This window comes from Leopardus geoffroyi, chromosome D2 (assembly GCF_018350155.1).
Source record: "Leopardus geoffroyi isolate Oge1 chromosome D2, O.geoffroyi_Oge1_pat1.0, whole genome shotgun sequence".
In the NCBI taxonomy this organism is placed as follows: Eukaryota; Metazoa; Chordata; class Mammalia; order Carnivora; family Felidae; genus Leopardus; species Leopardus geoffroyi.
Window position 1 is genome coordinate 65293919 of NC_059334.1, and position 15262 is coordinate 65309180.

General features: G+C 38.4%; 1 protein-coding gene across 6 annotated transcripts in view; it reads right to left on the minus strand.

Moving 5' to 3' along the window:
• SORCS1 (sortilin related VPS10 domain containing receptor 1) overlaps positions 1–15262 on the minus strand; it is a 547844-nt gene that overhangs the window by 230035 nt on the left and 302547 nt on the right. The window lies entirely within an intron of this gene.

Genomic DNA, 15262 nt, shown 5'->3' on the forward strand with positions numbered 1-15262 from the left:
CATTTTATTGTCTTCTATGGGTCTTCTTGTATTTTCTCAAGGTTATGTCCTTAATCTGAAATATGCCCTACTGTTCCCCTAACCTCAGCCCTCTTTCCTACTGGGCCTTGTCTACTTTCCATTCAAGACTTGTCATAGTCTGCTGTGGTTAAGGTGGAAAGAAAGAGAAAGAGGATGGGGCCCCTTCCTTTTTTCCTCTAATCATAAGCCCCCTTATTCACACCAACAATATTCTGTGTCCTCCTACCTTTAATCTGATTTTCTGAGTCTTGACTCAAAGGCTGAGCTTTCTAAATCCCCCTCTGGAAATTGTATAAAGGCCACATTTTATCACCTTTAAACCTATTTTATAATTTGCTGATTTATTTTGCTTCTCATCTACATACTCCCTACTAGTACATCAACTCAATGAGAACAGGGATCTATGATATTCCTCTCTTTTTCTCCCCCACAAGTATACTCCCAGCAGCTAGAGTAAGGCCCAGCATATTTTATAAACTCAGTGAGTACTTTCCAAATGAATGGATGAATAAATGGATAAATGAATGAATGTATACATGAATGAATGAATGAATGAATGAATAGAGTTTTCAGACCAGTCACGTCCAATAGAAAGATGCCCAGAATAGTTGGAGCAGATATGAATGGAAGTGCCATGGAAAAGTATCTGATGTTCTTCTCAATCTTTAGCCTACTGACCAAGAAACATGCTTTACATGTGTAAACGCTCACAGCTTCAGATGCTTTGTCCTTTCTCGTGAGGATGGTTAACCTTGGCCAGAGCAGTGTGAACAATCCACAAGAGCAACAAGATGGAGGGGCTGCCCTGAAAACGGACTTTTATTCTCTCATTTTATGCCTCTAGGAATGTGTGATAAAGTACCTCATTCCCGACTCTCTGCAGGTCTCCTTTCACTCAGTCAACGTGCACACCTAATGCCTCCAGACAGGTGGCCTTAATGCTACCCATTAACTTGTTCCCCATCAACTTATTAATTGGCACTTTCTGAGTTTGGTTCAGAGAAGCATGAAAGATATGCTTAATGTGTGGTCGTATGAAGAGAAATCACTGCAGCCCAGGGTTTAAAGACTGCCAGCTGAGGACGCAGCAGTTCCAGGAAAAGAAGAGAGAGGAAGGATAAGAAAAAAAAAATAGGGTCATGTCATAAAAGATCAAACACATGGGGCTTTCTCAAGCGTGCAGAGGCAATCATATTAAAACCTCAGAATAGTCAGCGTCATCTTTGCAAGTGGTGTCCTGTCACCGCCAATGGCACATGACCACCACACGCCAGACACACTCAGCCTGGATTGTGTTTCTGTAACCCAGGATGAATTTAAAGCTCCTTGCTATTCCTTCAACCTGCCCTTGTTGAAGGAGAAAAAGGGATGTGGTGGAGTAAGCGGGATGCTGTGGCCGTCAGCCACACTCTGCACAAGATGAAAAGCACACCTAAAACTGGAAACTAATTGCCTCCTTCCATGTTCCGGGGAAGCCGCTGTCCACCAACCAGAAATTCTGACAAAGTTACACGGGCCTCTCTGTCTTGCACTCATCAAGCGGACAGGGTTCCCTCATCGGATGGCGGAGACAGAACCCCAGATAATCGACTAAGTACAAGTCACGTGGCTTCATTGAACTCTACCTTATGCACTAAGAAAGCACATTCGGATGGTTCCTAAATTCACAAGAATACTTGCAGGTGATTTCATATTTATTGGCACATAAAAGCTATCATTTTCCAAATAACAAATAAGTCATCAAATGATCGCACTGCTCTGTGTCTCCAACCACAGTCGACAATAATACATAACAACCTTTCGGCTCTACCGCCAGAAAGTAATTTCCATGATAGTATGAAGAGGATCGATTCTGTAGAGCGGCCATTGTCTCAGGCAAGGTGATTTTTTTTTTCCTCCTCTGACTTTCTATTTCCCTGTCAACCAAAATATGTTTTCCTTTCTTCCCATGAGAGCAGATTGCACCACCTGCTACCCCTGGCAGACTGTTTCATCAAAATAAAAACAGTAGGCCTACAGAATATCCTCAAATCAAGCTGATTTTCATGTGTCATCTAAAATATTTTTGAGACTCACTAATGGTGTAAGTCATGAGACCATATGAGATATTCCAGATAATACTGGCTGAGGGGAGATAGAATAACACAAGCATTTTCAAACGCAAGGATACTTAATATTAAATAAACAAAACTCCTGACTCCCTTGGTTTTTTATTCTGAATGCTAAAAGTATATAGACCCAAATCTCAGCTTCTCTCTCCAGTCCTCACCTGAAACCCTATCTGAAAATCTGACATTTTGGAAATGATGGAAGATGTCAGGAAATTCTCCCCTGTAAGATTTATAGGTGTATCTGTATGACACAAACCTTCCATTGGTTCCTCTCTCAAATCTCTGCTCAAATCCAGGCAAAACAAACAGGTCAATCTGGACCCATTTTTATTTAGCCATTTTTTATTGCACAAACAACTTTGTAAGGCTGCCAGAAGAATTTAAAATAAAAGAAAAATAAATTGCTCATGACCCTATTCCTTGAACAAGTCAAACCATGTGTGTGCTTCCCTCTACTTCCTTATTCGCATCTATATATAATATCATGGATGTAGTGGGTTTTTCCACTTAATATAATGGCCTATGTTCATTTCTAACTGAACCAGAAACACACAAATGCATATCCACACACGAGTATGTACCATTGTGTATAAAATATTTCAATTACTTAATCATAGCCTTCAACATAATTAGGTTACAATCAGTGCAGTGGTTGAGTAGCGATAAGTACTTGACAATTTACTGTTAACTGAATACATAGAATCCTATTATTTCAGTCAATAAATTCAAATTTTTTTAGTAATTTATTCAAATGGGTTGAGGTTTATGGTGTCCTTTTGAAGGTTATTACAAGTAAATAAGTTAAGAAGTAGATAATGAATTTAAGCAACATCTAAATAGAAAAATGTTTAACCTATTTGAGAAAAAGAAACAATGTAAAAATAAAGGTGATCCAATCTTTAGACATAAATGATGGCATTTATAAATAAAGTCCTATCTTCTCCAAAAAGGTGTTCTCCTAGGAAATATTATCAAAATAATACCTTCAAGTTACTTAATACTCCTCAAAAAGTAACAGATTGCACTTCTTTTTTTAAGTTTATTTATTTTGAGAGGGAGAGAGAGTACATGCCCGTACATATGAGTAGAGGAGGGGCAGAGAGAGAGGGAGACAGAGAATCCCACTTAGGCTCCACTCAGTCAGTGCAGGCAGAGCCTGATGTGGGGCTCAAACCCATGAACCGTGAGATCATGACCTGATCAAACATGAACCATGAGACCATGACCTGAGCTGGAATCAAGAGTTGGATGCTCAACTGACTGAGCTACCCAGGTGCCTCAACAGATTATATTTCTTAAATATATTCAATGATCCCTGGTTTTGCTGGTTTATGCTGGCTCTCTGGCCCCTTTTGGCTTTTAATGTTTAATCCTCTGCATTCTAGAATAGGATCATAATGAGGGAATTTTAGGACGACTTTGTAAAAGGCATGAATCTAAACTTTGTTCAGTTCCTCAAGTCAGTTCTCAAACCAGAGAGGACCTTGTTTGGCTGGCATAAAGCTTGGTCCGTAGTAGGTCCATAGATCTTTGTAAATAAACAAATGAATGAATAAATGAGTGAGTAAATGAGTAGGTTCTTTTCATACCTGACTTTGGCTGAATGCAGTCCATGGACCCCACTGACATTATGAGTCTGAGTCCTCTCAAACAAATCCTTGCTCTTGTACTTGGAGGTAAGGATGGTAGAGACAAGGGGAAGAGCCTGTCTTTAACAGGAGAATAATTATTCTCTGTTCAGAGCAGCCCGTGAATGATTAGAACCAGTTTACGTATGCCTTGCTGGGTGTGCACACACACCATGCTGACTGCATCTGTAGATGAATTGTTTTCCATAGAAAGTCAATAACAGTGACACAGGCTCCCGCCACCCAACCCTAAGCAATCATTCATCATCCACTTTGGGAGAAGGAAGAAACTTTATTTGCTTTTCCTAGAGGTGACAAATGAACACGAAATACAATTTATAGATTTAAAATATGTCACTTCTCTCTTTTTTTGGTATTAGTCCTTCTGACAACTCAGTGTCATCAGAAATTAAATACATCTTTATTCTCTTTGACTTGCTTCAGACTCAACATATGGCTACATGATGTAATTCTACAAAAGTTTGCCTGGCAGCCTTCTGATTCTTCCAGGTGCCTACTGAGGACATCCCCCTACTATTTAGTTTTCCAGATTCTCCTAGATGTGTTGTTCTTGGAATTCCATCATTTATCCATTTAGACAAAGTGGTAGTTAATAAGGGGCAATTTCACCACCTCCAGGAATACACCTGTCCCTACCATTCCTCTTGTCCTAAAGCACAAAGTATTTACTTTAGGTGTTGTTCACTATTTGTTTGCTCATTTGTCTACTCCTTGTTGTTCATGGACTCTAATCATGAAGAGGTAATATACTGGGGATATCTCTTTTGCTTTGCTTAAGGCTTAACTGAGATTTAGACGCCTGTATCACAGGTGCAAAACAAATACTTCCCATAATGATAATGACAATGACAAAAAAAAATACTGATAATAGCGATTGGGCACTCCAGTTACCTAACCACTGTATTGAAACAAGAATCTGTCTATAAACACTATAAGAGGCTATTTGCAAACCTCTGGCTTCAATATTAAAAACAAATTAGGTAAAATTGAATCGGAGCAAGTAAATGATGTGCTATCAATATAGGTGGAAAAGCTGCCTTTTCCCAAGGCGAGCTGAGCATTTATCCTTACCAGATGAGTGGAGAGTGACAACAATAAGTGCTTACCAAGTGGCTGCCATTTGGAGGACAGTGTTAGGGAAAGCTATACAGGATCCTAGAGTGACCCATGAAAAGGAAGTCACTGAAGTACAAACAACAGCAAGAAAAGGAGAGGGAAGTGATTAAATAGAAAAAAAAAAGTTCAAATAAGTATACACTGATAGAATCTGTAGAAAGGTGGACTCAGTATACAATCCGACTCCTACCCACTGCCCCCCTCTCCCAAACTCAGTGAAGCTCCTCTAACGCACAATCCATGTTCATTAACACAAAGTACGGTCATTAAATACTAAGAGGCCAAGAGAACATTTGGGCAACAGACCGTTTACTCCTGACCTGAAAGTTGATTCAATGAAATTGCAGGGAAACTGTGGCATTATATTCTAAACAGTTTATTCTGTGACCTTACTTTTATTTTAAGTTTGTTTATGTTGAGAGAGCAGGGGTGGAGAGAGAAAGAGCATGCACATGCAGGGGATGGACAGAGGGAGAGGAAGGGAGAGAATCCCAAGCAGGCTCTGTTCTGTCGGCACAGAGCCTGTCATGGGGGCTCAATCCCAAGAATCACCAGGTCATGACTGGTGCAGAAATCAAGTGACAGACACTTGACCCGCTAAGCCACACAGGCACCCCTCAATTTTATTGTTCTTAATGCGGACCCAAAGGCTTTGACTTTTTAGGGGCAAAAAGTATTTTCAAGAAGTATATAGAATATTATCATTCCAGTCCTTCATACATCTATTACTAGCCTTGTCAGAAAACTCCAGTTCTTAATTATTACGTAACAATAAACTGTGCTCCTTTTGCCCAACCGTGTAGAGTACACAGGAAATTAACGATGTTCACTGGGAATGACAATGTATAGGTTACACTCCTTGGAAGACAATTCAAGAAAAAAAGCCTACAATTGAGTTATTATTTCTCTTGGAACTACTGAACATAATTCTCTCCTTTGAGTCAACTTAGAGAGTATCAAACTAAAAAACACCATTTCATGGCAAGAATCTGCTTCCATTACCGTGGATGAAACTAATTGTCCTACAAAGGAAACATATGTTCATGTACACGGACAGGTTGATCTCCAGGGCTGAGCATAGGGATCGTGAACCACAGATCTGTTTTCCACGTGAAGAGTCATGATCAAATCCTAAACCTGACCCCAGTCAATGTTGCTGTGAATGTGTGTACTTTCTCAGAAAAAAACAAAGAAAGAGAGTACACGTTGTGAAGGTCATTCATGTCACGAGAAGAAGGAAAAACAAACTATAAACATAAATTATAATCACAGGAAATAACAAGGGGACTGACTCCAAAAAATGGATTTGAGTTTCATCTCTGCTATGTATCAGTTATCCCACTCTGAAAAGCTCATAGCTCACTTAATCTTTTTATGAGCCTGTTCTCTTGTTGAGAGTAGTAACACTATATAAAACAAAGTTTACATTTACTGAGTATCTGTTGTGTACAAGACACTCTACTAACCCATTAAAATATTACTTCCTTAAATTGTTTAAAAATACTTCAGGTAGATACTATGTCCATTTGGCACATGAGGAAATGAGGCTTAGAGAAATGAGGTGATTAGTTCAAGGTCACACAGCTAGTCAGTGGTAAAGCTGTCTATGGCATATGCTGCAAGGGTTTATGTGTAGATTAAGTTCATCTATGTGAAAGCAATGCTAAGTTTTATGCCAATGTTAATATTAGTACTTCACAAAGAATGGCACATTTAGTACTATATGTTTTATAAAAATGTGGGAGTTGAGTTCAAGAGAGGGGAGGAGGAGAGAGGAAGGAAGGGGGGAAGGAAGGAGAGAAAGAGAGAGAGAGAGAGAGAGAGAGAGAGAGACGGACTATATTTTAAGTATCTCACAGAAATATTGCCTAGATGAGGAAAGGGGGTTGGCAATAAGCAATTAGGAGTTAGGTAATGGAGACTCTCAATAACAAAATGACTGATGAGATATTCCTGAAGAAATAAAGGTAATGTTTTGGCTGTAAATACAAATCTATGAAATCAAAATACCCAGACCTGCTTCACACTCAGATTTTTAATAATGACCCTGGCCTTCTTTTCTCACTCTTCTAGCATCATTCCTCGGGAAGACTGGTTTTATGCTTTAGCACAAGTATAGGTTAGAAAAAAATGACAGAAATGAGCAAACAAGGCCTGACTTAATCATAGCACAGGTGAAGAAACAAACATTTCCCTCTCACAAGTAGATTCTCGAAGAAATTTATGCTAAAGCCAATAAAAATTGTTAACAGTGTAACTGATTTTATGATAAAGAGATCATATGACTCATTGGCACCTAAAAAATGAAGTCATTTTGCCAGAGAAATAGCTATTGTCATACAAAGGGGAAAGGAGGGAATACGGAATATTCATGAACAGTTAGCATTGTATCATCTGGTTCTTAAAAAAATAAGATTTTAGGGGTACCTGGTGGATCAGTCAGTTAAAGCATCCGACTTCAGCTCAGGTCATGATCTCACACTCCGTGAGTTCGAGCCCCACGTCAGGCTCTGTACTGACAGCTCAGAGCCTGGAGCCTGCTTCAGATTCTGTGTCTCCCTCTCTCTCTGCCCCTCCCCTGCTCATGCTCTATCTCTCTCTGTCTCAAAAATAAATAAAAACATTTAAAAAATAAGATTTTAAAGGAAGAGAATGATGGACAAATTTGAGAGATATTTTTAGTATTGCAGCCACTATGGAGACTGATTAAATACCTTGAGAATATTTGAGCTTCCTTCAAAATTCCAGCATTATCCCATAGCCTCCACTCAAACTCAATCAGAACACACTTTCATGGTCATTACAAGTCCCAGAGTAACTTCTCTCTTAAATCCCCAAAGATCTATAAATGCCAAAAGGTTACATCATTTTAAAATGTTAGCTGCTATCAGACAGAGGAGCGATGCTGGGAGAAACGGACATTCATCTTCTTTGCTCCTGGGAAACTTTACAAGAAATGATGTTCATTTAATGATAAGAAATCTCTTTATTCCACCAGAAACGATAAAAGGAGAAGAGGTGGGGAGGAAGAGAGAGCAAGAAAGAGAAGCTATCGGTATATTTTAACATTGATTTAGGTGAGGGACACACCATTTTTGGTTAAATCTCTAAGTTGTGCATCTGATTTTAGAGTTTGAATAAATGTCAAGTTGAAAGTCAAGAGAATGAAAAGAAGAGCCCATATGAATGAATCTATTCTAAAAACGAGGGAACAGAATGTGCCCACATTCTTCATCCCTTGCTTTACCGTACCATCATCCTGACAAGCATGTTTCAGTTTTACTTACTTCTATTAATGCTTCATGGTAAATGGGCAAATATACCAGGGTGGATCGGGGAAGATTAATGAGGTCTCAGCCACACGAGACCCCGCTAATGCGTTTGGCTATTAAAGCTTTCCTGAGAAGACTGTGGAGACCACCAGGGGTTTCTCTCAAACAGGATTTGCAGATTAGTGAAGTGAGAATCTCCCCTGCAGCATCACTGCAGAGCTCCCAGGAAGATGGGGCGGAAAGGGAACATCCAGGAAGAAGTGCCTCCTGTTAACACAGAGATCTGCTTCATGTAAATTTTTTTCCTTAGGTCTTCAATTATTTAACGACAGACACTGATCATTTCGAGTTGTTTTTCAGAGGGAGAAAATGGTGAATATGCTTAATCGACATGCCCCTGGGGATAATTACACGATCTGCTGCTTTTCCTCCCTACTTTCTTCTTTTCCTTCAGAGCAGGTGGTATAGCAGTGCAGTGTTTTAAGATGATGTGGTTTTTCCCCCCAAGACTGCATTTTATAGGCCCTTCTATATCTCCGGTTAATTCCACTTGAAAATGCATACTCATAAATAGCAGAACGGGTACAATATATTAAAGAGAAAAGGGTCTCTGTTCCACTTACTGCTGTTTAACAAAGTACCTCAAAACTGTGGCTTCAGACAACTATTTATTTTGCTCATGGTTTTGTGGGTCAGGAATTCGGGAAGAGCTCAGCGAGGTAGTTGGTTTCAAAGCCACATGATGTCAACAGTGAGTCTGGAACCAGTGGTTCTACTTCCAAGATGGCTTCTTACTCGTGTAATTGGCCTTAGCATCTCTCTCTTTCTACATGGAAGGGCATTCTCTCCATCTTGTCTGAACTTCACAAAGCATTGAATTTTCATCATTCTTGGATTTCTTAATTGGTGACCAGCTTCCTCAAAGTGTGAATATCCCAAAAGCAAGTAATTCAAGAGACTCAAGTGGAAGGTGCAATGCTTCTTATGACCTGGCTTCAGGAGTCCCAGCACATCCATTTTGCCACGTTCTATTGGATAAACAAGTCACCAATTCTGGGCGAGATGTAAAGGCGGGGTGGGGAATAACTCCACCTCTTCAGGGAGGAAGAATACTTAAACAGAGGAAAGAGTGGCAAGAATTGGTGGCAGCCATTTTGGAGATACATGATGACAACTATTTTCTGTACAATTTGTCACTTAAAATTAAAAGGAGAATATGATTCAAAGTTTATTATTGTTATATTCAATATGAATACTAAGGTCTTCTTGTGATCAGAGCATATTGGACATACAGATGATTTGAAGTTGTCAGATTTTTCATTGGGTTTCAGCTACCTTAAACTTTTTGAATGCAGTACATTCCTAATCTGGTATCACTTCAAGGTGAATATTTATTGAAGACCAAATGAATTTTATTGTTAGTCACAGAGACATCAAGAGACCCAAGGTCACAGAATTCCAGGCTGTAGATTTTTTAGGGTGTATAAATTATCCAGATTAAATTACAGAAGGATAAATCTGTTAAATGTCCATTAGAGTGTGCATAACTAAGTCTTTATTAAGGGAGCCCATATCTAGGTATTACAGTCTCATCATTTAATTAAGGATACGATACTTTTTAAAAAATGAGTTTCTTAGGAGCAAAATACTCTTTGTCTCTTTATGTTGACAACAAAAGCACCAATACCAATTACAATATAACCTAGCAATTGAAACCAAGATACTTACTGTTCTCTTGGGTCTTAAAAAAACAAGTGACTTTTAGGTAACCTCGGACTAACAAAAACAACACAAGACCATTTGTGTCTGAGGGTGAATGGATGAATGGTAAATGTGTCTCAGACATATACAGAAATTTCAATTTTTATCATGGTGCAGGCCCATGTAAAACCATCCAAAATTTTTATTTTATGTTTTTTTATTTTATATGCATCCTGCCGCATAACTCCATTCCTACTGATACTATGCCAACTCTGTAAAACACTCATCTGCTCCAAGATACTACCAACAGGGAATCCACACTTTAAGAAAATAACCACAAAGTCAACTCTCTTGACTTCAGTGGTATTTCTCAGCACCCCAATTCAAAAGGAACAAAAGGGCTCTAAAAAAGTGTTCAAAAAGAACACAAATCTTGCCATCATAGAACCTCTGCAAACCACATGATCTTTTATGGGTCTGTGCCAACATCATTTACGAGTCTTGTCATCACGATTGCTCAGAAGTTACCACGCTTAACAATTAGACTGATTCTTTAATCAAGGTGCTACCATACAATCCAATTATAACGGTGCAATTCTCTTTTGTGACTGTACCAAAGTACTTTTAGACTGGGATTCAGATATGTGATGAGTTGAATACACCTATAAAGACACTACCATTTACAAAGTTGGCTGATCTTGATTTCAGAGCTGCTTTGACCATATGACAGTTCACAGCCAGTTTGGCTTTCTCTGAATGGATCCCAGGGAGAGTGAACATATGTCCTGGACAGATTTTGTCCTAGACAGTCCTGGTTTAGTCATGTTGTATCATCATAAATATTATTATTGACACCAAAAATGTATTGTTTGGGCAATAAATTACAATTCAACCTAGTGGGACAAAGATTTATCTAAAACCCTCAAAACATTATTCCAAAAGTAGGTAACCAAGCAAATTAAAAACAAACAAAAGAAAAAAAAACCAGTTACTACATTTAATGAGAGAAAAAAAAATCTTCAAACACATGGGTAGACCCACACATTCCTTAACAGAATTACACCACATATCCTTTACTTACCTTTCTCTGAAACTCGGGGTCATGAAAATATATCTCAATTAATTCATTTTACTATGATATAATAATGCTTTCTAGAACTACTGAAGTGTGCCGAGCTCTCTGCTGAACATGAAATAGTTTTCTGAAGTCAGACCATTTTTCTTAACTCACCCCCAGCCTTCCACTGTCAGACAGGCTCTTGCTAATATAATAGAAACCTCTCTTCCACTTCAGTCTAAATAATTCTCCCAATGACATATATTTATTAAATTAGGAACGAATTTCCCAAGTTAAACCTGTCTTAAAGCAAATTTATGTTTTTCTGGAAACCTTACCCAAATATATTGATCACTAAGCGAAGCCTCACCTGTGAAATAGTGAGTGACTACCTCCCAGTTCTTAGACACTCTCTACTTGCTTCAGCCTCTGTGGAACAGCTGACAAGACTAACAGGTTCTTCGTTAGTATCCCCACCAATCATGTTCTTTTCCTCTAAACGCCACACTTTTAACTATCAAGCTGCAGCTCAGTCTTGCTACTGGGGAGCCCCTCAAACCTGGTCTCTCTTCAATTCACAGACAGCTGGTCCTGGACCTAATTCCTTCAATTCAGAAGAAAAGGATAAAGACAAAGATGATAGGAGTACAGGTTTTTAACCTACTTGGCAGGTGTCTAGTGTGTGCTAAATATGCATGTGCCAGTGGTATGAACATGTTGTTTTTTTTTTAATTATTATTCATCTTTTTTTTTAAAACTTAGTAATTTTTTTTCAAATATGAGCAAGAATTAACATGTATGCATTACAGTAAATTTTGAAAAATGCCCCTAAAACATACTTAGGAGAAAGAAAAGAAAAATCTCTCAATCATCATTAGGCAGAGATAATTATCACTAATGTTTTGATATCTGCTTTCCCAATCTTTGTTTCTATGCAAACATAGATACACACAAAGATACAAATGGGGGAGGAGAAGAAAGGACAGGGGGCGAGACAGAAAAAGAGAGAAAAGAGATTGATAAAGCGAGAGAATACGCATGATACTTTTTTAACCTGCTTTCCTTACTTTAAAACTACACTGCAAACATTTTCTAGGCTATTAAATATTCTTCCGTGTTATCATTTTTTATTGGCTACACAGAATTTGATTGTATGGATAAGCCATTACGTAATGTATCCCTTATTAGAAGGTACCCAAACTTCACTGGTTCATAATCTTATGAACCAAAGTATATTAATATTTCTGTACATCAATTATTATTTCCTCAACGTTTCCTCAATGTAGAATTTATGGAGCAAAGACATGAATTCTGTAACTTCTTTTGATTCATATGACCAAATGTCTTTCAGAAAAAGAAAGTCCTAATTCATAGTTCCTTGGCATGTCTTGGGAAGCACCTGTTACCAACGCGAGATTTTTCTCTCTCTTTTTATAATGTTTTCTAAGCTGACTGGGTGAAAAGGCATGTTTTGCATCAATACACATTACTAATGATAGTCAATTTTCCTTCCTCCCTCTCTTCCTTTTGTCATTTGTGTTTAGACATTTGAATATCCTCATTTGGTAGACTGCTGGTTCATATTTTTTCTCCACTTTATTATTTATTATTTATTAGTATTAGTATTTTAAAGCAAAACAATTTAATGGAGAAAAGATAGCTAAAACAACTGGACATCCACATGCAAACAAATGAAATCAGACTCTGGCTTTACACTTTCACAAGAATAACTCAAACGGATCACAGATCTAAATGTAAAACATGCAACTATAAAACTTCTGGAAGATAACATAGAAGAAAATCTTGGTGACCTTGGATTTGGCAATGATTTTTTAGATACGACACCAAAACACAACCATAAAAGACTCTTAATGACAGTGAACAAACTTAAGGTTGATGGAGGGAGGGGGTGGGGGATGGGCTAGATGGATGATGGGTATTAGGAGGTCACTTATGATGAGCACTGGGTGTTGTATGTAAGTGATGAATCACTGAATTCTACTCCTGAAACCAATATTTCACTGTATGTTAACTGAAATTTAAATAAAAATTTGAAACAAGGAAAAAAAAAAAGAGACACTTAACGACTGAGCCACCTATGTTCCCCAAAGCAGTTTTTAATAATAATGAAATCCAGCTTAGGATTTGTTCTTCCATTTTATTATTTTAAAAATACTTTTAAAGTTTATTTATTTTTGAAAGAGACAGAGACAGCACGAGCAGGGGAGGGGCAGAAAGAGAGAGAGGGAGAGGGAATCCCAAGCAGGTTCTACAGGGTCAGCACAGAGCCTGATGCGGGGCTCTAACTCATGAAACTGCAAGACCATGGAAAGAGTTGGACGCTTAACCACCTGAGCCACCCAAGCGCCCCTTTTCTCCATTTTAAATCATGATCGTGCCTCTTTTTCTTGTTGATTTGTATAAATTGCCATTCCTACCTTATTATCTATTTGTAACAGTGCCTAATGTGCTTATACATATTTCCTATCCTTATCTAAGTTTCTGGAAAACACTCTGTACTATCATTCTGCACATACTATACACATACACAAGGGTGATCCCAGGTGAGTATTTCAAGTTTGAAGACAAGTTCCAAAGAGATTAGAAACTCTACACTGCACCATATTTCAGGAATTGTGTTCCCTGAATAAAGAAGCTGCAGGAAAACATTATTTCTCCATTTTTTACTATGCCATCAATTCACAGGCAAGTCTTTCTTGTCACCCATTTATCGTAAATCATAAGATGTTAAAAAATAGTTCACTCACAAAGAGATTCAAATTTGTTAAACTACTATTTAAGAAGATTTTATACATACACGATGTTTCCATTTAAGCATGATATAGCACTTTACAAATGCGAATTAAGATATTCCAACTAGAAAGTGAAGCAGACCTCAAGGGGGTGAAATTAGGCAGGGAGGGTATGAGGATTTCACCAAGATAATGCCAGAGCATTTTTTGGCATTTCTATGGCTCATAGCTAAGGACCCAATTCCCAGGACTGTATTCTAAACGTGAGACCACATAATAAGCAGACTTTCTGTCCACTGAGCATGAGCCGGGATTGAGTATTAACCAACTTTGTCTCAAACGTATGAGAAAATATAAATTTGGCATTTTTTCCTCTTTGGTACAATTTACATTCAAATGATAAGTGAGGCACTAAATGGAACATTATAATCTTATTTATAAGATATTTTAATAAAAATGTAAAAAAATACTCTCAATAATTAAAATCCTTAGAATCCTTTTTTAGGCATTTCAAGAATAGAAAAAATATGACTTTTGGAATATGGAGGGTTTTTTTTTTTTGAGAGAGAGAGAAAATTGTCACTCCTTGTGGGGTGGCCAGATGCTCACCATTCAGCCATTTATTTCTCCTTCTTTCTTTTTCTTCTCTCTAATTTATTTAGGTAGTTTTAGGTACCAAGTGCTAGCTACTAGGCTTAAGACTGGGGAGAAAGTGATGAATGAGACACTGAATGCCTTACTAGACTGAAATTTTCTACAACCCAGCGCTGATCCAGAAACAACAGACAAAATTCAGTGGGAAAACACACAGGTGTATAGGTCCTGGGATGTACAAAGTAACGTGAGGGAACAGGAAAGCAGCTGTGCTCCTGTTCTTGGAATGAGGGAACGAGACACAGAACATGTGACACTAAAAGGGGTTCTGAAGGCTGAGTAAGTATTTGATAGAAGGGGCAGGAAGGATTTCATGGCAGAGGAGTCAGCATGCAAGGACAGAGAAATGCGAACACACGTGACATGTTCAGGAAATAGCCAGTCCCTCAGGATGGCAGAAGCGAGGTCAAGCAGTCTACAGCCAAGTTCCATAGCTTCATTAGCCATGGAAAGGGATTATGACTTAAGTGGCAAGAGAATCTCTTTATTCTGAGTCATCCATACAGATTCAATACAGGACAACAGAAAGACTATAGCTCACTTAGAATCTTTACCGTGGAGGTAATAAAGAGGTTTCTTTAGAGAAAAGAAAACATTGGGGCACCTGGCTGGCTCAGTTGGTTACATGTCCGACATAGGCTTAGGTCATAATCCCATGGTTCATGAGTTTGAGCCCCACATAGGGCTCTGGGCTGGCAATGTGAGGCCTGGAGCCCACTTCGAGTTCCGTGTGGGTGTGTCTCTCTCCCTGCCCCTTCCCCACTCACACACTCTCTCTCTCTCCCTCTTTCAAAAATAAATAAACATTATATAATTTTAAAAAAAGAGCGACGAAAATGTGGAGTCAAGGAACTCACTTGAGAGGTTACTGCAATGGTTCATCTAAGAAAAGTTTGTCAGGAACATACCCAGACAATCTTAGACCAAC